We start from the raw sequence: 25,494 nt of genomic DNA, 5'->3' as shown, positions 1-25,494 counted from the left end.
TTTTCAAATGTATAACCTTTTGGTATTAAGAGTACCCTTAATATAAGCAGTCCTAAAGAGACCACACGCAGTGTTATTTGGAGCAAGAAAGATCGGCATGCAGCCTCACCCTTTCACCCGTAAGCTTTGACATACGACCAGTGGCCCCACCACTGGATGCATGTGAGGTTGCATAGCCACCAAAAACAACTGTAGCGCGTGATGATCTCTCTGGGGACAAAGCCCTAGGTGTGGCAGATATAAGACAGCTCGCCTTAGGCGAGGGTCTTCATTTTCTTAAAGTAAAATTACTGTGTTCATTCTTCAATAAACTTGGTTAGTATTATTATCAACGCGTGGAGTGTGGTTTGTTTAATCTTGGGCTTCAGCGTCAGCTCCTGCACCAAGACGACCCCCTGACTCTCAGTGGCCAAAGTGAGAGTTTTTAGTGACAAGTACGCGGCGGCGGCGGGACCTGCCACCTCCCACCGGCGCCGAGTAAAGACGTTACAACATCCAAATTTTGTGTTCAGGTAGGCATCAGAACCAACTCACATAGATAGGAGTTACCAATACAGCGGGAAAGAATCCCATTGGAAGCTCTTTCCAGTGAGGACTTCTGCTAGGTTCGTGGGCCGAGAATAATGTAGCTTGAAGGGACAGATTCATTTTCGTATTCTCAAGAATAGTAAGATAATATGGCCACACCTGTCTATAAACATGAGGTCCGAATGCAGTATTAAAAATATCATTTGTGCTAAAGGCTGCTCCATACAAGGCTGCTTAAAATATTTGTTGAACATATGCAGTGGAACCTCGCTTAACGAGCACGTCTCATAACGAGTAATTCGCACAACGAGCAAATCAAACTGTAAAAAATGACTCACTTAACGAGCGACGTTTCGCATAACGAGTGACGAGAAGGGAAGTCCCCGATTGTGCGCTTGCTACATCAGTCTGTGTTTAACACTCGTTCCGCTAGCATCTTAATGACGCTTGTGATCACACATTTTTCCAAACTTGTGCTCAGATATATTATTTGTGATTTTTTTGTGCAAAGTTCAATAACCCTTGCAAAAATGTCCCCGAAGGAAAAGCCGCAAAAAGACAGCCATAAGAGAATAAAAATAACCGTAGAAATGAAACGTAAAATAATTGAAAAGCGAGAACGAGTTGTGAGTGTGGCTGATCTAGCACGCACATACAATCGGTCTACATCAACGATTTGCACTATCATCAAGAACAAGGACAATATTAAGGAGAGAGATGCTTCAAAGGGAGTGACAAGAATATCTACCCAACGGTTACGTATACTCGACGATGTTGAAAGGTTGCTCCTCATATGGATAAACGAAAAGCAATTGCAAGGGGACACTATTAACGAGAACATAATTTGTGAGAAGGCGAAAGTGATTTTCGCCGACCTCGTTAAGAAGACGCCAGGATCACCAACGGCCGAAGAAGAAGCATTTAAGGGAAGCTGTGGGTGGTTCGAGAAGTTTAAGAGAAGAACCGGCATCCACAGCGTCGTAAGGCACGGCGAAGCAGTAAGCTCCCGACACCAAGGCAGCAGAGAACTTCATCGGCGACTTCAAGAAGGTCGTAGTTTCTGAGGGTTACCTGCTGCAACAGGTTTTTAATTGTTACGAGACGGGTCTCTTCTGGAAAAAGATGCCGAAGCGAACCTATATAACAGAAGAGGCTAATGCATTGCCCGGCCATAAGCTAATGAAAGACCGTCTCACGCTGCTATTTTGTGCCAACGCGAGAGGCGATTTGAAAATTAAACCGCTGCTTGTTTATTATTCAGAAACTCTACGAGCCTTCAAGAAGTGTAAAGTCAAGAAGAGCATGCTAAATGTGATGTGGAAGTCCAACAACAAGGCTTGGGTGACACGTGACCTTTTTACTGATTGGATCAATGAAGTGTTTGGTCCTTCTGTGAAAAAAATAGTTGCTTGAGATGAATCTGCCACTCCATGTCTTGCTTGTTATGGACAACGCTCCTGCCCATCCTCCAGACCTACAAGATGACCTCCTTGAAGAATTTAAATTCATCAAGATCCAGTTTCTGCCTCCCAACACCACTCCGTTACTCCAGCCTATGGACCAGCAGGTTATTTTTAACTTTAGGAAGCTGTACACTAAAGCACTCTTCGAGCGTTGTTTTGAGGTGACTGAAGGGACAAATCTCACTCTCAGAGAGTTTTGGAAATATCACTTCCACATCGTTGCCTGCCTCAAGATGATCGAAAAGGCGTGGGAAGGGGTTACCAAGAGAACCCTCACTTCTGCTTGGAAGAAGCATTGGCCGGAGAGCGTTACCGAATGTGACTTTGAGGGGTTTGAGATAGTACCTGTGGAGCTGTAGTCAACGAGATTGTGTCTTTGGCCAAGATCATGGGGCTGGAGGTGGATAACAATGATATCGATGAGTTTGTGGACGAGCACAGCCAAGAGCTGACCACCGAAGAACTTATGGAATAGCTTTGTGTTTCACGGCACGAAGTTGTGGAGAAGAGTTTGTCAGAGGAGGAGGAGGAGGAGGAGGAGGTAACAGCAAAGCAACAATCTTCTGGGGCAATAAGAGAAATGCTGAAAGCATGAGAAACTGTTGCATCGTACATTGAGAAGCATCACACTAATAAGGCAGTGGCTATGCGCGCTACAAATTTATTTAATGATAATGCTGTCGCATTTTCACCAAATTTTGAAGCGTCGGCAAAACAAATGACTCTAGACAGCTTTCTAGTAAAAAGGAATTGGATATGTATCATAAATTGTTATGACGTGAAGGAGTGGAGTGGAGGATCCTTCCACCTCTTCCGCCATTCCTGCTGTTGCGCCCTTGTGGAATGGCCAGTTGCAAGGCTAAGCGCTTGGTACTTGACTCATTAACTACCTCTTGGCTATGAGTTCACAGTCCCGATAACACAGGGAGTTACGGGAGAACGGGGAAATAGAGGGTGTGACTGCGGGGTAAGTCATTAACACCACACATCCCCTTCACTCGGTCTACTCTCGTCTACTAATATATACACTTATATACATATCACTTTCGTAGCCGACAGTTACGTACACATTGTAATTTCGATGAAAATACGCACTTGGGTTCACCATCCTACGTTCCCACTCTCTGGGCCTACTCTCCCTCTCTCTCTCTCTCTGCCCTAACCCTGTAACATGACACTTTAATAATATCTCACTCTCTATCCATGACTGATATGAACTGTTCGACCTACTTGGTGTAGGAAGCTGATGGTGTCCCCTCGGTCTGGCACGACCATGGCACGGGCCCCCTTGCCTCTGGCTGGCTACTCACTTAACATTTGTCATTTAGATACATGGATAGATCGAATGATTGATTATAGATTGATTGTTTGATCCGAAAAATAAGTTATTGGTTGTGGATTCCGAAAGATAGTTCCTCAAGTTGTGTTAGCAACTTTATAACATAGCAACATTAACCCTTCGCCTAACTTCTCTACTGTGAACCAAAGATAACTTAATACATAAAAGTTACAAAACCAATGCCGAAATTCTACGGAATTACATATATAATAAACTAATTATTTCGATATGTTGGGAGGGGGGGTTTCTGCAAATCGAATTCGCATTCCAGGTTGGTTCATTCCGCATAGAAGAAAAGATGAAGATGATTCACGCTCCTTAACGGAATATATAAATTTTTTTTAGTATTTTTTCGGCATGGAACGCATTATCATATTTTACATTAATTTATATGGGAAAAATTGTTTCGCTTAACGAGTGTTTCGCATTACGCGTAAGATTCTGGAACGAATTATGCTCGTTAAGCCAGGTTCCACTGTATTATTGTTCCATTAGATTACACAATTTATACTTATAATTTGGAGGTCCTTTGGTCGATTCAGTTCTTTCGCAGATTACCTTCTTTCGAATTTAATATTTCGGAAAAGAAGATAAAATAAACTGTCTGGTATAATATTAAATAGAATCTAACTCCAATAAAATGGAAAGCAATTAATATTTTGTAACTGGCATATATATAGTGTATATATTAATCGCTGGACAATCGTAAACACTCTTACGTAACAGCCTGAATAAGGCCGTTACACTTCAGAACAACTAAATTCTTCACTATGGAATATCTTATCGCAGGTAAATATAACGCGACAAAATAGTTAAACCATGAAGGGCACTAACTTCCGGGATATAACACCGTGTAAAAGGCAAAGTTCTCACTGTGCTTAATTACTTAAAAACTATGCCATGAAGACGTATGGGGGAATGGATGTATAGATCCACATTTTCTTGACCTCGACACTAGTTGGAGGTGAGTGTTCAGCTTCACGACCCGGCCGCTTTACCCTGGAGAAAGGGCCCCCGTTAGCCATTGGATAGGAGGCTGGGTGGTGGGCCAAGGAGCCGGTCTGGAAGACGTGGAGGAGAGAAAATTATTGGCCTTACAGGGACACGAACTCTGACTCCTTGGTCGTCCAGCCTGTAGCCAGTCCCTACTCTGACTGACCGTTAAAGTCAACTGACTTTTCGGAGGAACACATTGCCTCCATCTTGCCACCTGATTTCACCCTGGTATCTTGTTCGGCTTATTCGACTCTGAAGATGGAGGAGATATGTTCATCGAAACGACTGTTGGCTTTGAACGGACTTCATGGCGTTATATCCCAGGAAATAGTACTCTTTATAACTACCGACATGAGGACCTAAAATCCTACGTTGTTAAACACTGTCGCAATATGTGGTCCCATATATTTTCATATATTCCACTCAACTGAAAAACATAAATTAAAATAATTATGAAGTTCATTATGACTCGCACTTCTAAATCAATATAAACACGTGAGTGCGTGTGTGGTCTGTGTGCGACGGTGATGTTACAGGTCACATCTGAGTGTAGTGCATTAGATGAGAAAAACAACACTTCTGCCATCATAAATTTGTTAAAAAAGGAGAGCAATTATATTCTCATTTTAAACATAATTAAATTTACATCCAGAATGTTTTTCGAGCAAGATTTTGTTACAAGAATATTTTGCGCTAAGGACGCTAATGCTATTCACATGAAGGCCCCACACTGTGAAATTTGGACTGAAAGTCTGTGTTTTACTACCTACGAGTATAAAAAACATAACATGCATTATTTTAAACCTCTGTTCATGTACCTTGGAGCAGACTATGAAAATTACGTAGATTTGATTATAATCTGTTTAACCACCATTAAACAGCGTTGCATGTAGTCCGCAAGCTGACTATACCGACAGAGCGACCGCCGCTTGTCGGCGAAGTTAGTGCCAACATTTGCGGATAGAGGGTGTCGAGTGGTCAGCGCAACGGAGCCCCATGACCGTTAATCTCGGTTTTCCGGACTGGAGCCGCTATTTCCTTAAAATGGCTCCTCGATTTTCCTGGCTGAGTGGACCCCGTTCCAGACCCGCTGCTTCTCACAACATCTGGTAGCGCCGGGAATCGAACCCGGACCTCTGGATCTGTAGCCAGGAACCCTGACCACTAGATCACAGAGGCGGTCGTTTAACCACCATCTGTAATTCTTATTCATACGATAAATGTGAAAATATACCAGTAAGAAACATACTAATGAATTTTATGTCTGACGACATTATGAAATGAGACTCCTTGGATTCGGTAAGTGTTTAACCCGGCGCTGGTGAGGTGGGAATATGTTACCAAAGTGGTAAGGTGAGGTCCCACAGACCCCAGACATTCCGTCGACTGCATCAAACCCACCTTTGGTTTCGTTGTAAAGCAGAATATTTTCCGGCTTAGATATTCTCTCATCTACATTATCATCATAATGTAATGTGGAAATCATGACAACATTTTTGTTTTCTTCTGGCACATATGAAACTATTGTGATATTCGTTTGAAAACCAAAAATGGTAGTCATTGGGCTTCTTCGCTTGGTGTTGATGAACTCCGGTGGCAGTTCTCTTTTATTTTTTTCCCCCACCATTGTTAGCCAATGAGTATGTTGTGAACCAACTATCTAAAGTCACATTGCGACATGTTCCAGATATAGGTGTAATCATCTTTGCAAAACTTCAGAAGGTGTATTTGAAATTGCATGGGCCTTCTGATGGTGCGTCAAAGTAAACTTCCAATTTAGAAATATAAAAGGACTTGTCGTCAACCAAAGCAAATACTTTCAGGACATACTTTGCCAGTTTGTTTGGAATGTACTGCCAGAAACTGCATCGCCCACGAAACGCTTCTAACTTTTCACCAATCGTTACGTTTCCTCCTGAAGAATATACAGACTCACATGCATCACAGAACTTATCAAAAATGTCTCTAATTGGAGCCAATTTGTCCTAAGATCTTCGTTCAGTTCTGGTACTCCTGTCGTCAAATCGTAGACTTCTAAGAAGAAAACGGAAACGAACAAGTGACATTGTGCTTCTACATAATTCAACACCGGTACAGTCCATGGCCCAGAGGTTATGAAGATTCTGGTGACTAGACATAAAAAACCAACTAATTATACAAGTCCAAACACAGCCTTTATTTCACCCATATCAGCCTTTTGAACACTATTATTTTTGGCGTAACTTACTTGCTTTCTTTCTTTCTATTTCGTCGTTCGTATTCATCAAAATTAGGTCTATCATATCATCGGGAAACAATATCTCCCAGCAATCTAAAATTGATTTTGCAATTTGTGTGTTGTCCAGAACACCAGGGGCTTGGCTAACTATGTTATGTGCTCCAGTTCTCATTCGATATCCTAACTTGTCTTTACTCCATCTTGTTTGCGTATCCTTCGCCAAGTAAAAGGCCCCCTCCGTGGGTTCTTTGTCACAGTCTTGTTCTGTATCAGACTCATGGTTACTAATTCTAAACGAATTTCACTATCATCATCTCCGCTAACGGCTCCTTGTCTGCCAAAGCGTCATCTATAAGTTGACGTAACCTCTGTTCTTCCTGCTCGTAACTCATCTGGTAAAAAATATTTTATTCTCAAAGTACCCTCCAAATATTTAGGAAAACGTATTTCCTTACAGTTGGTATTTAGAAATGTAGAAGACACAGCATAACGATAATATTTTAGTCGAATATACACGAAAACAATTTAAGTTTCAGAAGTAAATACAGTCACACTTTTGGTAAGGTGGGGTCTTGTGGACCCCAGCACAATTTACGCGTCGGATACGGAGGGAGTCGTAAAATATTGTGATTGTGTTCTGCAAAGATTCTGTCTATTTTATAGGAAAGGTATTTCGGTTTGAGTGGTGGGATCATATTATGTATGTCTGGATTCCGCAACAATGAAAAATCAATGTTATTGAATTTAATAGGTGGAAGGTGACAGTGTGGCCAGGATATCATAAAATCTCTTCCTGAATTTGAGTTAGGGGCTCTGTTTAGTTGTACATTATGGTAGGGAGCATTATCAATGACAAGGACAGAATCTGGGGGAAGGTTTGGAATAAGTCGCCCCTTTAACCATTTTTCATAATTGGTGTAGTTCGTGTCACTGTGGAAGTCTCCTGTTTTTTGGTGGGATTTGAAGCGGACATAGGCATTAGGGATAAAACCTTGCTCTCCCCCTGCATGGATAACAATGAGCCGTTGGCCTTTGGGCACAAGGGAAAATAATCCCTGGATAGATCCATCATTCCATGCATATGGGGTGGTGTGCGATGAATGAATATAGATTTCATCCATGTAGATGATTGGACGGCCCTCTTCCCTATATTCTTTAATTTGCCGCAAATACTGAAGACGTTCGGCTCTGATATTATATCGTTCCACCAGTATCTGCTGATTATTTTTTGTTTTCTTCCAGCGGAACCCCAGTTTCAAAATAATTTTCTTTAACGTGGAGATGCATCCCTGAAAATCTAACGTTTTCTTCAACTTTTCGTGAACTTTCTTCAGGGTAGGTCTCTGTTTTCGACTATGTAGAAGTCATTAATTGTTCTTCGCACCACAGACTCGTTAAAGTCGTCCAAAGTGGCTAGTGGAGATTTCCTAGGTCCTTCTTTATGGGGTGTCGAAAATGAAGTGGAAGACCCAGATTCGATATTTTTTTGTTTCTCGTATTATTCTTCTGACACTACTTTCCGATACACCTGTTGCCTTTGCTACTTCCACTCCTATGTTCTTCAGTGTAATTGTTGGGCCAGCCTCTTTCATATATTTATATACATTACTAACAATTTCTCTTGATTGTGAATGCAACACTTTTCCACTCAATTTACTTCGTGTAGGTGGCATGTTAAAGGAGATAGAAAAAATGTACAAATATAAATAAACAAAAAAGAAAATCAACGAATAAAAATAAACAATAAAATAAAATATTAATACAGTAAATAGAGAATAATACACTCAAATAAGACTCCAAGAGTCAAAACTTTTTAACTTGACTGTACAAGGAAGAATGTGACGTCTGCTCGCAGTGAATGCAGACGAATGAGTAATCGCAACACCCCTCAACTTTCACGAATGGACCTGCCCATCCACTGCGCAGCTTTTCCTGGACCTCTCTAGAGGCTCTAGAGACTAGCCGCAGAACCAAGTCACGGATTACCTCCGCAGATAACTTACTGAATTAAATATGTGCATTCATGAAAATAAACGAGATATTGTACGATTTTAGTTTCAAACAAAGGTGATTATAAAGAGTTTTGTCTTCTGGGATATAGCGCTGCGTAGTCCGTCGAATGACGGACGTTTCGGAGGTACATGAAGGAGGTAGCAATGCTAATTGTTTCACTCTGTCATTCTTGGCTAATTCATCGATCCTGGCATGTTTCTCCAAAACGTCGGTTTACTTTCAACGGACTACACGGTGTTAAATCGCATGTATGTCATAACCACCTCTGTTTGAATAAAGACGTCCCAAAACTTCTCTTTTATATTCGTGAGTGGACAAAACTACCCACGTAAATTCTTCTTATATAACGCAACTGTTGAGGTTGGTATGCATGGTGATCTGTATTTTTGCACTCACTGACATAGTTGGATAATAGTAATAAGAAGTTGATTTAATTCTGTGCGTATAAATGTTATAAACGTACAAAAGAAGTTTTATAGCTTTATATATCTTACATAAATGAGTGCTTTATGAAATGTCAGCTGCGTTGGCTCGAGAAAGTTTGGATCTTGTCGATTCAGCAGGTACGCAACTGCAGACAATCCTAGGAACAGCTCAACTATTCCGGGTTTCTGGCGTCGTGTTATAGTATTACAAAGAATCTAACATATAGTAAACATAATGGGGAAACATGAAGTGAGTGCCCCCAAATATATTGCCAACAAAATAAAGGCGAAGGGCCTACAGAAACTTCGTTGGTATTGTCAAATGTGCCAGAAGCGATGCCGTGAGGAGAGTGGTTTAAAATGCCATATGATGTCACTCTCATTAGCGGCAACTTTTTCTGTTTGCTGATAATGCAGACAAATATTCATTCACTCATGTTTATTCATCCTATAGATCATATTACATTGATGTAGGACATGTCACATGATATAAATTTGCAAGAATACAATAAATTCTTAACCAATAAACTAACACAATATGTAATGGTCGTTTACGTCTAGCATGTATCATTATCCAGTATTTAAGAATTTATCATTCATACAGTCTTCAGTTGAGTAGTAACACCCATTAATGAGTAAATTCTTCAGTTCCCTTATAAACTGGTTTTTATTTTCAAGTTGTTTTATATTATTAGGTAATTTATTATAAAAGATACAACCAGCAACTGAAGGTTTACTATTATAAAGTTCTAAGTTAAGCACCTATTTATGGTAATCATTGTTGTTTCATGTATTGTGTGTGTGTACTTGTTTATTTACTGTGCAGTTACACTTATTAGTTACATATAAGATGGTTTGTTGTATGTACAACGAATGTACTGTTAAAATCTTAAGTTTTTTGAAACTATCTCTGCACGATTCTAAAGGTTTTAGCCCTGCAGTGTACCATACTGCTCTTTTTTGAAGAATAAAAATTCTTTTAGTAATTGCCTTAGCACTGTGTCCCCATACTACAATTCCATATGTTAGAAAGGGATAGATCAAACCATAATATAACATTCTACCCTTTAGGTCGAGTATTTTAGCAAGTCTGTTTATTATAAATAAGTTGCGGCTAATTTGACTGCAGGTTCGATCAATATAAACATCCCCGCTCAAGGTGCTGTCAGTTATTACCCCCCAAAAGTTTATACTTTTAACATTCTCTATTTCCATTTTATAATTATGGTCTTGCCTACATTGCTTTGTCTGAAAAAAGATGCAGTGCATTTTGGTTGGGTTTATGAATAAATCATCATCTCAGAGTATTTCTTCACAACTCTAATATTAGTTGAAGTTATATATTGGATTGTTTCATATTTGGTCCCTTACACTATCAATCACAAATTGTCAATGAATAATCCGTCGAGTGTAACAACGTTCTTAGGTCACTTATTTATTTCACTCGCCTTACATGTTTCGGTTCAAAAGAACCATCATCAGAGGCACGTTACAAACACATGAAACCACTGGCGTTGTATTGTACACAGTATGTAAGCTGCGTGATCTGCTACAGATGTCGGAGTGTAAAAGCACAACACTTTCTAGTAACGTTGAATGCATGTACACCTCTTGCATTCCATCCAAAGAATGCTCTCAAATTGAGCCGTCAATGTTAAAATATTTAAAAGCTTAAAACATTTGAAATAAAATTTGGCTCCTTCTTGTTGATTCGTCCCGGTGATGGGAACAAATACAACACTAAGGGAATATAAAAATTAAATATATAATAATATATAAAACCTAATATAATACAATATCTTTCCAGCATACACAACCTCAAGTTGACGATTCCCATCACCGGGACGAATCAACAAGAAGGAGCCAAATTTTATTTCAAATGTTTTAAGCTTTTAAATATTTTAACATTGACGGCTCAATTTGAGAGCATTCTTTGGATGGAATGCAAGAGGTGTACATGCATTCAACGTTACTAGAAAGTGTTGTGCTTTTACACTCCGACATCAGTAGCAGATCACGCAGCTTACATACTGTGTACAATACAACGCCAGTGGTTTCATGTGTTTGTAACGTTTCTCTGATGATGGTTCTTTTGAACCGAAACATGTAAGGCGAGTGAAATAAATAAGTGACCTAAGAACGTTGTTACACTCGACGGATTATTCATTGACAATTTATATATTGGAGTTCATTTATAGCTTGTCCCATATTCAATATTGAAGTGTTGTCTGCATATATTATAGATCTATCTTGTGTTAGGTGAGGAAAGTCATTTATATATAAAAAAAAAGTAATGGACCAAGGACTGATCCCTGAGGGACTCCACATTTAATTGGAAGGCTACTCGATAATTGTTCCTTCATTTGGTTGATTTCTATATGTGCTACTTTCACTTGTTGTGTTCTGTTTGCTAGATAGGATTTAATTAACATGTGGAGTACCATGAACATATTTATGTAATTTATCCATAAGAATATTATGTTGAATACAATCAAATGCTTTTGATAAGTCTAATGATATGCAGTTGCATTTTATTTTATCATTGAAGTTATCTATTATATTTTCAATAACTGTAGCAATAGCGTCATTAGTAGAATGTTCTTTTTAAAACCAAACTGAAATTTATTTAATATATTATGTTTATAATGGCAGTACATTAATAATTTCTCCAAAGAATTTGAAAACGGTTATGTGGAACTACTAAAACGTCAGTTTGGTACAAAACGTGTATACCAGGACTATATCTCTGGGCGTCATCATTTGCGTATCAATTCTATGCAGTGGGTAACATTGACAGACTGTGATATAGCTTGAAAGGGAGGGAAAGTGCGTTGTGGATGAGATTGAAAAAGGATGGTATGTACATTATATAGACCGTGGCCCAGAAACCGTTGCAATGCAAGCTCTTGTCCACAAGGAGAAGTTGGATAGAGATGATCAAGAGAAGATGATCACATTTATTGAAAAGCAAATTGAGAAGGGAAAAGAATGTTCCAAGAATGACACTTGTGTTTTCGCGGAGTTTGTGCGACAATAGACAATATAAATGAATAGATTCAAGTGGATACATTGTAACCAACTTATAGCAGCATAATATGTAAAAATGTCTGTTCACAACAACTTTATACTTTCAGTAAATTATAGAATCAAACTGTTGATAGATCAGTTTGGCTTATTAAAATATTTCAGCACAACATGTTTCGGTCCTTTACGAGTGTCATCAGGCATTTATAAACAATAAAATGCATCCATGTTCATTACTAACCTGCATTACACAATGGATCCATTACTAAGTCTTTTCATATACAAAGTTTTTACATAAGATTATGATCTTTAAATATACTAAAATACTTGCTGAACAATAGTAAATCTTGTGTATAATTGTTATTTTTAATTTTTACAAAAACTGTCTTGTATAATTTTTTTGTGTGGAGGTGATAATATGTTCCACACTTTTTTTTTCTTATGGGGGACATGGGTGTTGTCTGAGTGTATGTTGTTGGTATCGGCGGTCACTGATGTTTTAATGGATGAAATAGGGATGTTTAGAATCTTGGTCCTTTTATGTAGATATTGATGTTATGCAGGGATACGTTGTTGATGGCCATGTGTCATGTTCTTATACACTATGTTTTTAGCATAATGNTGATATGAAATGTTCTAGTTCAGAAATCTGGAAAACAGCCCCTGAATCCAGAAGATTCATGTTCTGATAGACTAATTTATGACATGCTGCTGTATTCATCCTGTTGTGTATGTCACTAATATATACGAAGGGGGACCCAAAAATAACCGGTAATGACCTATTGCGCGCGCATGCTTTGTAGTTACGAGTTGTGCTGCTAGGTGGTGTTAGCTGGGGGTCTCCCGCGACTGTTAGTGAGCTGGCGTCAGTCTGAGTTAAGTGGTTTGTCTGTGGTGCTCTGTTGTGTGCGTTCCTGTTTCAACCCTTTGGCGATTAGTGAGATGGCCGATCAGGAAGAACAAAGAGTGTGCGTGAAATTTTGCTTTCTGTTAGGGAAAACTGCAGCCGAGACTGTTGGGATGCTTCGGCAAGCCTTTAATGATGATGCTTTGGGGAAATCACAGGTCTACGAGTGGTTTTCCCGTTTCAAATCTGGCAACATGTCAACAGAAGACATGCCACGCCCCGGGCGTCCTTCAACAGGAAGAAATGACGAAAACATTGCCAAAATCAAACGTGCAATTGATGAAGATCGTCGAAAGACCATTGACCAACTTTCTGAGGAAACGAACATCTCATGGAGCACGGTCCAGCGAATTTTAACCGAAGGTTTGCACATGAGACGGGTGTCTGCAAAATTTGTTCCTCACTTGCTCGGAGATGACCAAAGAGAAAACCGCGTGAATGTTTGCCGCGACTTGAAGAGTGAAGTGCAGTTTTCCCTAACAGAAAGCAAAATTTCACGCACACTCTTTGTTCCTTCTGGTCGGCCATCTCACTAATCGCCAAAGGGTTGAAACAGGAACGCACACAACAGAGCACCACAGACAAACCACTTAACTCAGACTGACGCCAGCTCACTAACAGTCGCGGGAGACCCCCAGCTAACACCACCTAGCAGCACAACTCGTAACTACAAAGCATGCGCGCGCAATAGGTCATTACCGGTTATTTTTGGGTCCCCCTTCGTATATATTAGTGACATACACAACAGGATGAATACAGCAGCATGTCATAAATTAGTCTATCAGAACATGAATCTTCTGGATTCAGGGGCTGTTTTCCAGATTTCTGAACTAGAACATTTCATATCAAAGTTGAACACTGAAAGAATATGTTTATATATATTCTGTAAGGAAGCTAAAACAAACAGTTCACAAGACATGACATTTTATCATTTTCAATTTTTCTGTCTTTCCCCAACTTATATTTTTTATATTTTCATATCTCTGTGTGCCCAGATGTAAAATATTTTTGTGTCTCTACTGTTGGATTCATTATGATCAAATGAATATTTCACGAGGGTACATACCACCTAGTTTTCTCCACTCTTTTTGACAGACACCTTTGACCCATCATTATTAATAGCAGCCAGAGCAATGTTATTTGATAGATAAAGTTTCATTGTGGTAGTTGCCAGTTTTCCTTTGTATTTCATTTTGAAACTTGATTAGGAAACCAGCTAGCCAGCATGTTTCTCGTTATTTCCCTCAGGCCCTCCATGAAACATGTTATTCATACTTATTCTTTAATTTTCCATTTTCCAACATGTCAGTTGAGTGCCATTAAAGCACATTTAGATGTTCCCATTCAGGCATTCATTGTAATTTCTGAAGAAAATCTTGATAAATTTTTACTGCTCACAGATGTGATGGTTAAACAAATGTATTATTGAAACATACATAATTCAAAGGCTTTATGTAAAGATCCAGATGTCAGTTCTCCTGAATATGACAGTAAGTCTGCTATATTTAGTTTCCAAATTTTTACCACTTCTAACCATATAACTATTTCAGAAGTATGTACTACTTCACTGTCAGCATGTCTGTGTTCATATACTATCTATTGGTCCAAGTGCAATCTGTGCTGCTTGAAATTTTCTTACAGTACAAATAATTCTTCTGTCACAGTGAAGTAATTTTTCACTGACTTTGGAGTGGAAAGGGTTAATTTTGTAATTGTATATGGATGTACTCTGCACAGCAAACATTAATTGATCACTGAGAATGCAGCAGAACTTCACACTTTCAACACAGCATGAAGGAATATAGGTTGACATGAAACTGTACGTACTTTTTATATTTAGGGGAGAAATGTGAGAAGTCCAGAAAGGGAAATGATACTAAGAAATTGCATGGGACGAAGAAAAATTGCGCGGTGCTGCAAAGGAAACTCAAGACAGAAAGTAAGTTAAAGAAAAATTTGCAGAAGGAACGCAGAAACTCAATGTAATAAAACTCTTTTTAGTTCTCTATTTAAAAGAACAGAGTTCCTCACTTTCTTGGGGCAGTTTCATTTTCTGAGAAGAAATTCATGGCTTTCAATTGATCGCCTTTGTTTCAATCTTTATAATTCCTTAATTTATGTTAATATATTGGCAATATTTTATTGGCTGCTTTCTCTCACGCCATCAGTACTAGTGGTCAGGAAAAGGGGTGACGAAAAATGTTTTATTGACCATGCAATTATAAAAGGAGGCACTGAGAAAGTATTTTAGCAGTTATGAGGTTAGAAAAGATGGTGCTGATCTATGTGTTATTGACCAAGAGTTTCGGGAAGTAGGCGATAACGTTTTGTAAGTTCCTTGGATACACAAGGAGGTAGTAAAAAATTTTGCACCAGCTGTGTTAGTCTGCAAAGGTGAAGTTTAGCAGTGAATGAAGGGAACAGTGGTATGTTCAGAGGGAAAGGGTTGAAGCCATACTAAACGTGGTCCTCAGCCATCTTCATGATTGAAGTTGAACCCTAACAGAAAACATAAAGACATATTCTAGTTTGATATGAATTCATCATTCAGAAAGATGGAATATTTCCAATCACAAATCCATGCAACCTGGCATAATCACAGGGTAATTCTCCTCCAAATTGCATCTGTAAATGAATGGAAGCATGATACAGTATACTTCTGATTTTTCATACAATGAAGGGGAAAAAATTGATTTGAAAGGGTTCTGACAATGGTGTGTAATGCAGGATTGCCAGGCAAAGTCCAAAACCTCAGTAATCCCAAGGGGAAATGTTGAATGAGTAATAGGGAAACATGTATAATCCAAGCCATTTTATGGAAATCCAGAAATGTATGTATAGTGTCCAATTTGTTTCATTGCCTTGAAAACCATACAGCTTAAAGGAAAAGTTCCATTTTTTCAACAACTTTTACTCAAAACATTTTTTGCTCCAATAGATATTTAACTAGTTATACGTGAGCTGTGCACAGAAATGCATGTATGTCTTAAAAATTCTCCAATTTAAAATTTCAAGAATATCCATTGACTGGTTCACAAGCTGGTTTATTTGTACAGGCAGATGGATTAAGTAAATTTAACAGGTGCTCTGCAGGGTTGATAATGCCCCTAAAAAGGCACGTGGATAAACATCAAATTGAATAATCCAAGCATGAATAAGTGTGTGTGTACTGTATTTTCATATGAATCCTCATCTAATTACGAGCCACACAGCACTGCAAATTATGTACTGTGTAGTTGCAACCAGTGGTGGAATGCAGCTGTCTGTAGAAGAGCTACTCATGAGACTACCTGTGCATGAAGACTGCACTGAAGGGAATGTACATTTTATAGAGAGACTGGGAGACAGAAGTTGCTTGGATGCTACAGCAGCTAACAAAGTTAGTATTTTATTAATTTTTCTTGGAATTTCTTGATTTTTACAGATGTAATTTTACAAGTAAAATTATCTTCATTATTTATTATACAACAGTAATCCTTACAGGTAAGATATGTATGTATTTCATATCACGGCAAACATTAGGAATCCTATATATGAGACAAACTCCGTCTTAAGTGCAACAATTTAATTGTAGTTCTTCCTTCTTTCCTTCCTCCACACTACATGTTTCGGCCCTAAATGGCCATCATCAGGTGTATATTCTTACATAGCTGCTACACTGCCCGCAGTTTAAAATTTAAAACACCAGTCTTTTCACTTGTATGTATGTATATAATCTTTGTTAACCTACACACATCAATTTGATTTCCAAAATTAGCACTTTTTAAAACTTCTATTTCAAATTAAAATATATTTAAACTTTCCGTTCTTTTCCAAATTTTAAAAATTAAAATTTCTTGGGGTACTCGCCCTATGTCTATAGTGCTGCAGCGGCCACTTCTTGTTTTATCGCTGTTCAGGTATTGTCTGTAATATGCAAATATTCATATTACTATCTTATGTTACGTTATGTTTTTCTTATATGTTTATACTGTTATTTGTACTTACTCTGTGTAGGCTCTCTGTGCTTGTGCCGCTGTCTATCTTTAATACGTGTGCTGTCTGGTATATTGTGTGCTGTGTTTTATGTTGGTGAGTGTAGGAGGGGGAATGGGTAGTGGGGAGAGGGAGGTACCATTAGTCTGTATAGATTTCGTGTATCGTTTGAAATATGGGATTGTATGTTTCTATGTGTGTGTCATTCATGTGTAGGCCCTTCTTACTTGTTTTATATATATATATGGTATTTCTCTAATGTATTCAAATGTCTACCCTTCTTTCCCATTGTTATAACTTCCATTACATCTGTTATTGTTCCATATGCATGTCCCATATTTAGTATGTGATTTGAGTACCCAGAATTGCTATTATTATTTCTAATGTATATGTTCTTTATATCTAGTGTTAAATGTTTGGCCCGTTTGCCCAATGTATTTCAATGGGCAATCTACACATTTCATTTGGTATATGCCACTTTTATTGTATTTATCTAATTGTGGTTTTTGTTTGAGTATATTTCCTATTGTGTTTCGTGTGCGGAATGCTACTTTTATATGTGTGTCTTTAAAAAGTTTTGGAATTTTTCTTACTTCTTTTGTACTATATGTAAATATGGCCCACTTTGTTTTTTGTTGTTGTTCATCGTCATGTGTGTTTGATTTTTGTTTTCGTTTTGTCTGATTCGATCTTTTGATTATGTTTGTGTCATATCTGTTCTTATGTAGTATGTTTTTAAAGACACGCATATAAAAGTAGCATTCCACACACGAAACACAATAGAAAACATACTCAAACAAAAACCACAATTGGATAAATACAATAAAAGTGGCATATACCAAATGAAATGTGTAGATTGCCCTTTGAAATACATTGGGCAAATGGGTCGAACATTTAACACTAGATATAAAAGAACATATACATTAGAAATAATAATAGCAATTCTGGGTACTCAAATCACATACTAAATATGGGACATGCATATGGAACAATAACAGACGTAATGGAAGTTATAACAATGGGAAAGAAGGGTAGACATTTGAATACATTAGAGAAATACCATATATATATATATATAAAACAAGTAAGAAGGGCCTACACATGAATGACACACACATAGAAACATACAATCCCATATTTCAAACGATACACGAAATCTATACAGACTAACGGTACCTCCCTCTCCCCACTACCCATTCCCCCTCCTACACTCACCAACATAAAACACAGCACACAATATACCAGACAGCACATGTATTAAAGATAGACAGCGGCACACGCACGGAGAGCTTACACAGAGTAAGTACAAATAACAGTATAAACATATAAGAATAACATAACGTAACATAAGATAGTAATACAAATATTTGCATATTACAGACAATACCTGAACAGCGATAAAACAAGAAGTGGCCGCTGCAGCACTATAGACATAGGGCTAGTACCCCGAGAAATTTTAATTTTTAGAATTTGGAAAAGAACGGAAAGTTTAAAGACATTTTAATTTGAAATTGAAGTTTTAAAAAGTGCCAATTTTGGAAATCAAATTGATGTGTGTAGGTTAACAAAGATTTTATACATACATACAATTGAAAAGACTGGTGTTTTAAATTTTAAACTGCGGGCAGTGTAGCAGCTACGTAAGAATATACACCTGATGATGGCCGTTTAGGGCCGAAACATGTAGTGTGGAGGAAGGAAAGAAGGAAGAACTACAATTAAATTGTTGCACTTAAGACGGAGTTTGTCTCATATATCGTGTGAGTGTAACAGGATGCTTCAATACAATATTAGGAATCCTGTGCAGTGACTACCAAAGTTATAGATTTAAGGGGGTTACTGACAAAATGCAGACAGGGGCTTGAACACATGACTGACTAGAACGGTGATGGCCAATTATTTTTACTTATCGAAGTGCTATGTTGAAGTGACCACTGATGGAAGAACCTTCTGAAGTGAATTTTGTAGTTCAATGATTGTTAAATCAGCTACATGGACTGAACATGCTTATAGGTATACAAATAAAGTAACATTATCAATAACTATTTCAGACATATAACCTCTTGATCAGTATTTACAAGCCTGTAAGACATGCATAAATCAGTTCTTGAATGGGTAAATAAATAAAAATACAAAATACGTTGTTATGTGTTGGGTATGTCATGCAACAAATAACCTCATGCCGTCAAGGATGTAGCGAATATTTATTGTGCTTCGCTTCTGTACTCACACACTTTACAATTATTATCACTTGCAATATCACAATTACTGCTTCCACTATATCTCAGCGAATACTAGACTGCCTTCGACAGCGGCTTTCTTAAGACTGACTCGTTACCATGGAAGTGCAGTATTTCCCATTGCTATGATTTGTCACTGTGGGAACTCCACGATTTCCACCTATTCGTTGCCGTGGAGACTCATTGTTAGAATTACGATATTGCGTTGTAGCGGGAACATGGATCGTTACCTAGGAAGTGACGGTTTGGACATGCATGTTACAATATGTTAGGGAACCAAAAACTTGAATTCTCATCAAAAACACAGCTTTACTTTTCTAGGACACCATAGTGAGCTGGTGGGGAGACAAGAACTACATGCAGTATTTTGATGAGGAAATGTTTTAAAAAATGGCTGCTTTTGAGACAAAGGAGACAGGCTGATTAATATTAAGACAGAGAATAAGGAAAACACATTGGGAGGTGGACAGGACTGGCTCGAGCTTGAATCCAGCTGTGGACTTTGATATGATCAATGTTGAATTTTTGGGTTATACTGCCAGAGATAATTACTTTTGCATACACTATTGTTATTGTTATTGTTAGAGGGGGTGGGTTTCCCCATGCACCGTGACCGGTTTGATCTATTGTGCTTCCCCCTATGATCTTCTACCAGTCTCTATACCCTACCAGTACTGGTGCTTACCATCAGTCCCGACTCAGCCAGCGAGGCTGGCTCAGAGATATCTCGATACTTCCCCCATCTACCAGAGGCGTTAAGAGACTACTGTTGGGTGGAAAATGTTCTTAATTTAGCTCAGTGGCCTCCTTTGGAGACATGAGGTTCTTTTACATACTGTAAAGCTACGACACGGGACCCACGGCTTAAAGTCCCTCCCAGAGGACTTGTTCCCTGAATTTTTCCGCCCTTAAAAATTCCACGACCTCCGCCGGGTTTGAACCCGCGTACCTTGAGTCATGAGGTGGGAATGTTACCCCTAGACTACGGAGGCAGCTTTTGCATACACTTCCTTTTTATATTATGTATGAAATGTAACAATTTGTATGGATCATATTGTAATGGTTCCTAACCCTAGAACAGTAAATCAATTTACAGCTCCTAGTACATCAAAATATGTGAGCAGTGGGTTCAGAAATTTGTTTAGAATTGTAATAAAAAATCTAGTGTTTTTTAACAAAAATTTCCTTCATATTTTAACCACATATTAAGTTAATTTCATAAGTGATTAATAAGATGATCTGTCTGTGTTAGTAACAGTCATGTGCTTGTGTCTTACAACGTTCACACATTAACACTTCGCGGGCCGGTGATTTAAATATTTAAATCACCCTGGGGACCGGCGTTTTTAAACCTACTACCCTAACTTGTGCACTGTTCACTTTAAAAATTAATATAAAATCTCCTAATTAATTTTATGAACTAAAATTTTTGGAGAAAACTTACCAGAGCTCCTAGAAGTGCTTCAGAGTGTGATATTTCTGGAAACATTCCCCTCTCTGAAGAGGCATGATGCAGAACTTGCAGACGTAGGAAGTCTTGCTTCACTTCTTGTGCACAGTGCACACACGGCACTGCCTAGAAGGATACTTCCCCGTCGATTGTTCATTATTATTGAAATGCAAGCACCACCATATCTGTTCAAATCTCTTACAACTCATGAGTTTGCTGAAAATGGGAATTTCTAAAAATGGATCAGTGGACCAATAGTCTTTCAAATTATCCCTCTTTGTAAACCCCATTAGAATGATTATTGCCAATTTTTTTTTTCATTTCTGCTGAAGTGACATCCACCCACTTCAACACCTTATAGGTGTTGTCGTACACTTCACGGTGTTGGAGATAGTATCTGTTGGTCTCCTGACACAACGTGTCAAAGAAAGTATCTCCAAAAAACAGTTCAGCTCCTTCAGACACTTGCGTAGGGTCCGATGGCATTTGTCTCACCCCTGGATCACCAGTAAACTTTCCCAAAGTGGGTGTTTTGTCCACTTTACCCCATGTGGCTGTCCCTGCAGTGCTAGCACTCACACTTTCATTGGAGCTCTCACTGTCACTTTCACTTTCTCTTCTGGTCACATTATTTTGGGGTCCCCTGTCACTGCCACTGACACTGCCCTCGCTATCAGAAGACGAAGCAGTTGGCAAGTCAGATAACTCATCGGAGATCAAATCACAGATTTCTTCTTCTCCGAGAGCTTGCGCGGCCTTCAACTGCTTTCGTCCCTGAGCCATGTTGACACTGAGAATATCTTGCCTCACACATAGAAACTTCGACTTGAACAAAGGGACTTTTCTTTAGAGTGAGAGGGGAATAGAGAGTGGTCACGTTGCTGACTCGGAAAACAAACATTCCGAAGGTCAGCTACGCAGTACTTTTACAGACACGTGACCACCAAAGCGAGGAATATTGTGTTGCAACATGTGTCATAAGAGCCTAAATCTAGGCGACTGGTCTGCCATGTTTAAAACCCAATCGCCTAGGCCTAGGCATCCGGTCTGCGAAGTGTTAAAACATCTACGGTCTCAAGTACCCTCTAATGGATAAAACACTGTCAGAGAGGGCACCCCAAATGAACAGGACAGTAACTTTCATATAAGAAAAAAAAAATCTGGTCATGAGCCCCAGCCGGGGCTTGACACCAAGACGGACAGACTGACAGACCGTCAATCGCAATGTGACTTGGAATTGAATATATTACATTCCTTATTTTGTGTAACTGTAATGCCATCACTATGATCTTATGCTTTTCAGATTTTTGAAAGGGCTGTAAAGAGCAGAAAAGAAAATCCCCCTTCTGAACCAAAGGAACAATCTACAGCATTTACTGAAGAAGATTTTAAGAAATTTGAAGAGGAATATTTTGTGAACTGATGTTGGGAGTTGTGTTTATCAGTTAAACTTTGTGGAATTGTTTTCAGTATTCTGTAGCAGGAAAATTACTCAGCAGGCAGTTTTCAAATAAATTACACAATTCCATACAGTTGCTAAGTGAATATTTACATAGGAATTATGTTATTAATTATGCAAACAGATAAGGTCTACATAACATACAAGGTCAAGATTTCCTACTGATTTCTCTGCTTAGAAACTGTGAAGAACTCTCAATGGTTCTGAAGATTATAAACGAAAATAAATCTGTGCTTTGAAAATGCATATGCTTAAAGACTTCTTTTTATGAAGGGTCCTGATTTTGTTTCAAGTGATGTGACTAATTCAAGGGGAATGCTCTTATCAAAGAAAATTTTGGACTTCAAGTGCTTATTTCTGTCATCAAGAAAATTTGCCAAATGAACTGAAGTTTATTACAAATCTTGAGGTAATTGATAAAGGAATATATGTGTATGCAAATATTACCTGAAGTTAAAAAAAAAGACACAAATGAGTGATGCAGCATTAGGTAATATACTTCTTATAATAAGCTGTCTTTCCTTTTGCTACTATACAGCATGGGTTATTATGCTACCGTTTTCTGATCCTGACCATGCCATCAATCGAGTATTCCCGCCTGTTCATTATGCACTGTTAGTTCCTGCCTCCATAGGTCTGGCTTTCGCTGGTACCTTGGTTGTGTTCACAGTGTACCATATCCAGTGTGCAGCAGATCCTCATGAATGAAATTGTAATCTGCTTCTCTGAACAGACACAACAAAGAAATACTTATTTGTTAATGAACTGTAAGAGATATTGAGAGAATATGCAACAGTGTAAGGAGATTACATGAGAAGTAGTTTCTAAAATCCAATATAATAGTTTTCTTCCCACTCTAAGAGAAAATGGAAATGTTAAGAACTCTGTTATAAAGTTTAATAAATGCAACATCTGTGATTTTGTCTATGATATGTGACATTCACCTGTGACTGAATTATCAATAATTTCATATATTTTTGTTTTTGTACTCGTTATGCTCGTTGTTTGAAGTACATTCCTTTAGCATTTAAGTATTTCTACCAGGGTAACAGAATGTATATTTGAAAATGGAAAGAAGAATAGGAGAGGTTTACTGAACATCTCTGAGCTGTTTTGAATATATTCGTACATATGAGGAAGCTGTGAGTTAGCAATACATTCAAAATAAATATGTGGCTTATAGTGGGGGTGTCGGGTGCTACATGCAGTGGCAAATCAACATTAGTATAGTCTCTGCACAAACAACTACCTGGTTCATTTTTAGTATGTCAGGATGACTTCTTTCTGCCTGTAGATAGCCAGCGACCTACTCTGATCCCAGCCTTGAACCATTTTAATTGGGAAATTATGACGAGCCTGGATATGGAAAAAATGCATGTTGTTATTGAAAACTGTTTTTTCTCTGACAGTGCTGAAACTGTTTTACCTCTCAGTAGCTTAGTAGAGTCTGTTAACAGGGTGGCAGGGTAACCTCTCTATGTGGAAAGTGATAAAATTGTAACAGTTCTTAATATCAATACTGGATGCCACAGAGTAATACCAGAAGATATGGTACATTTCAAACCAGACGGAACTCAATCGATGGCAACACACGAAAAAGACACTGACAACACATCATCAGAAACAAAGATGGCAGATGGCTGTGGTGACAAGCAAATATCAGGTGTTCGTATTCTTATTATTGAAGGGTTTCTCATTTTCAATGACAAGACGAGGTGTCAGAACATATGATCCTCCAGATGTACGAGGCTACTTTGATCAGAGTATATGGCCTGAATATGAGAAACATCGTGATGAAGGTTTCAAACAAGTTCCATATGTTACTGTCATAGACGGAAATCAGAACAGAACCAGTGTATTGAAGCGGGTTCTACTAGGTATTACTCAAAGAGCTCATGAGTTGCTTCACTTAGAGAATAGTTGATGGCTAAATTGTGTAGCTGTTCTACTCTGGATGAACTGATATTGATGAAGTTTGGTGTTTTATAACTGTTACTGAAATTCAACAACAAAAGCAAATTTAGTCTAATATGATGAAAACTGTCCTATGAATGCCCAAATACTTCTTTTCAGATTAGTGTTTACCAGAATATAACATAATCCCCCTTCTAAAAATTTAAATCAATGTAAAAACAATATGTTTTAACCAGAAGAGAATGAATGAATATGTTCCATTACACAGCACAAGAGAGAAATACAGGGTGTTTCATGACTTTAAGGCATAACTGCAGGAAGTGATTTCCTAGGTCTTTGTGATCAAGAAAGTTCATATAAACATGTGTCCAATTTTGGACAGTTACGGAGTTATGACCGTTTTTTCATTCCCCTGCACACCCTCGTATGAACCTCGTTTTGTCAGCTGGCAGGTCACTATTTTTAGCCATCTACAGACAGAGCGTTCTCGTTATCTCAACACTTGAGAGCTACCTAAGGCAGGGGGGATTGGTATGTCTGGCGCGGTTCACAACCGAGTGGCAGCCTGTGTTGCGGCCAGCGATGACATTTTCGAAAATCAGTTTTAAGCACCAATCACTTCAAATTAAAGGTAATTTCACAAAGTTAACTTTCCATTCATACTTTAAATGTATCATGTATTATGCTGGTGTATTATTTTGTTCCGTTTATTGTCGGTAATTGTTACCTTCTATTCTGAGTTTAAAATGGTCATAACTCTGTAACCGTCCAAAATCGGACACATGTTTATATGAACTTTTTTGATCACAAAGACCTAGGAAATCACTTCCTGCAGTTATGCCCTAAAGTCGTGAAACACCCTGTATACAAAAACTATAGAGAAACATCATAGCTCATAAATGGGAAATATGGGCAGTTATTATCAAGCTATAAATATATTAATTAGGACAAAAAAAAAAGAAAGAAAAAAGGCAGTGTTAATCCAAAAGCAGGATATGAACACTGCAAACTGTGACAGCAGTAGGAATTTATTCCTGAGGTTATTTTAGGAATAACACATCAGTTTTTTGTTAACTTTATGCAGAAAGACAAATGATTATTTCATATGCTGCATTTAAGATAATGGAAATCATTTGTGCTTTGGTAGAAGAAAGTTGTATTTATAGCTCCGTGAAGGATGTCTTAAGTTTCACCGAAGATACATGGTGTATTAGAAACATCTTTGGTATGAGTTGTATTTTTATGGATTCATGCAGTGTATTGGTTTTCCAGTGTTAATACCAAGACAGATTTTTTACAGTCACAATTTAATGCAGTATAATTTTGACAAAACATATCTAATTTAACCCTTTAAGACTCGATCTTTTTTTCTAAATAATATACAAGAATTTGGTTCGTACCTGACAGGAAACAGATTACATCTCTCCTGCAAAGCCCAACCAGTTAATGCAGTTTAGGGAAAATATTCCTGTTTATTGCAGTAATCCTATGAAACACAAATACACCCTGTTGGGTAGAATGCAAAGTTTTAGTATGTTAGAGA

The 25,494-nt window shown here is 38.2% G+C and overlaps 2 pseudogenes; both read left to right on the top strand.

Moving 5' to 3' along the window:
• The first annotated feature begins 8,524 nt into the window (after nucleotides 1-8,524).
• On the top strand, nucleotides 8,525-24,564 carry LOC111872587 (annotated as a pseudogene).
• Nucleotides 9,131-12,621, top strand: LOC111872588 (annotated as a pseudogene).
• Nucleotides 24,565-25,494: the final 930 nt, after the last annotated feature.

The sequence above is a fragment of the Cryptotermes secundus genome, unplaced genomic scaffold (assembly GCF_002891405.2).
Source record: "Cryptotermes secundus unplaced genomic scaffold, Csec_1.0 scaffold1357, whole genome shotgun sequence".
Taxonomy (NCBI): domain Eukaryota; kingdom Metazoa; phylum Arthropoda; class Insecta; order Blattodea; family Kalotermitidae; genus Cryptotermes; species Cryptotermes secundus.
Note: the sequence above shows the minus strand (reverse complement) of the source record. Positions and strands in the feature narration are given on the sequence as shown.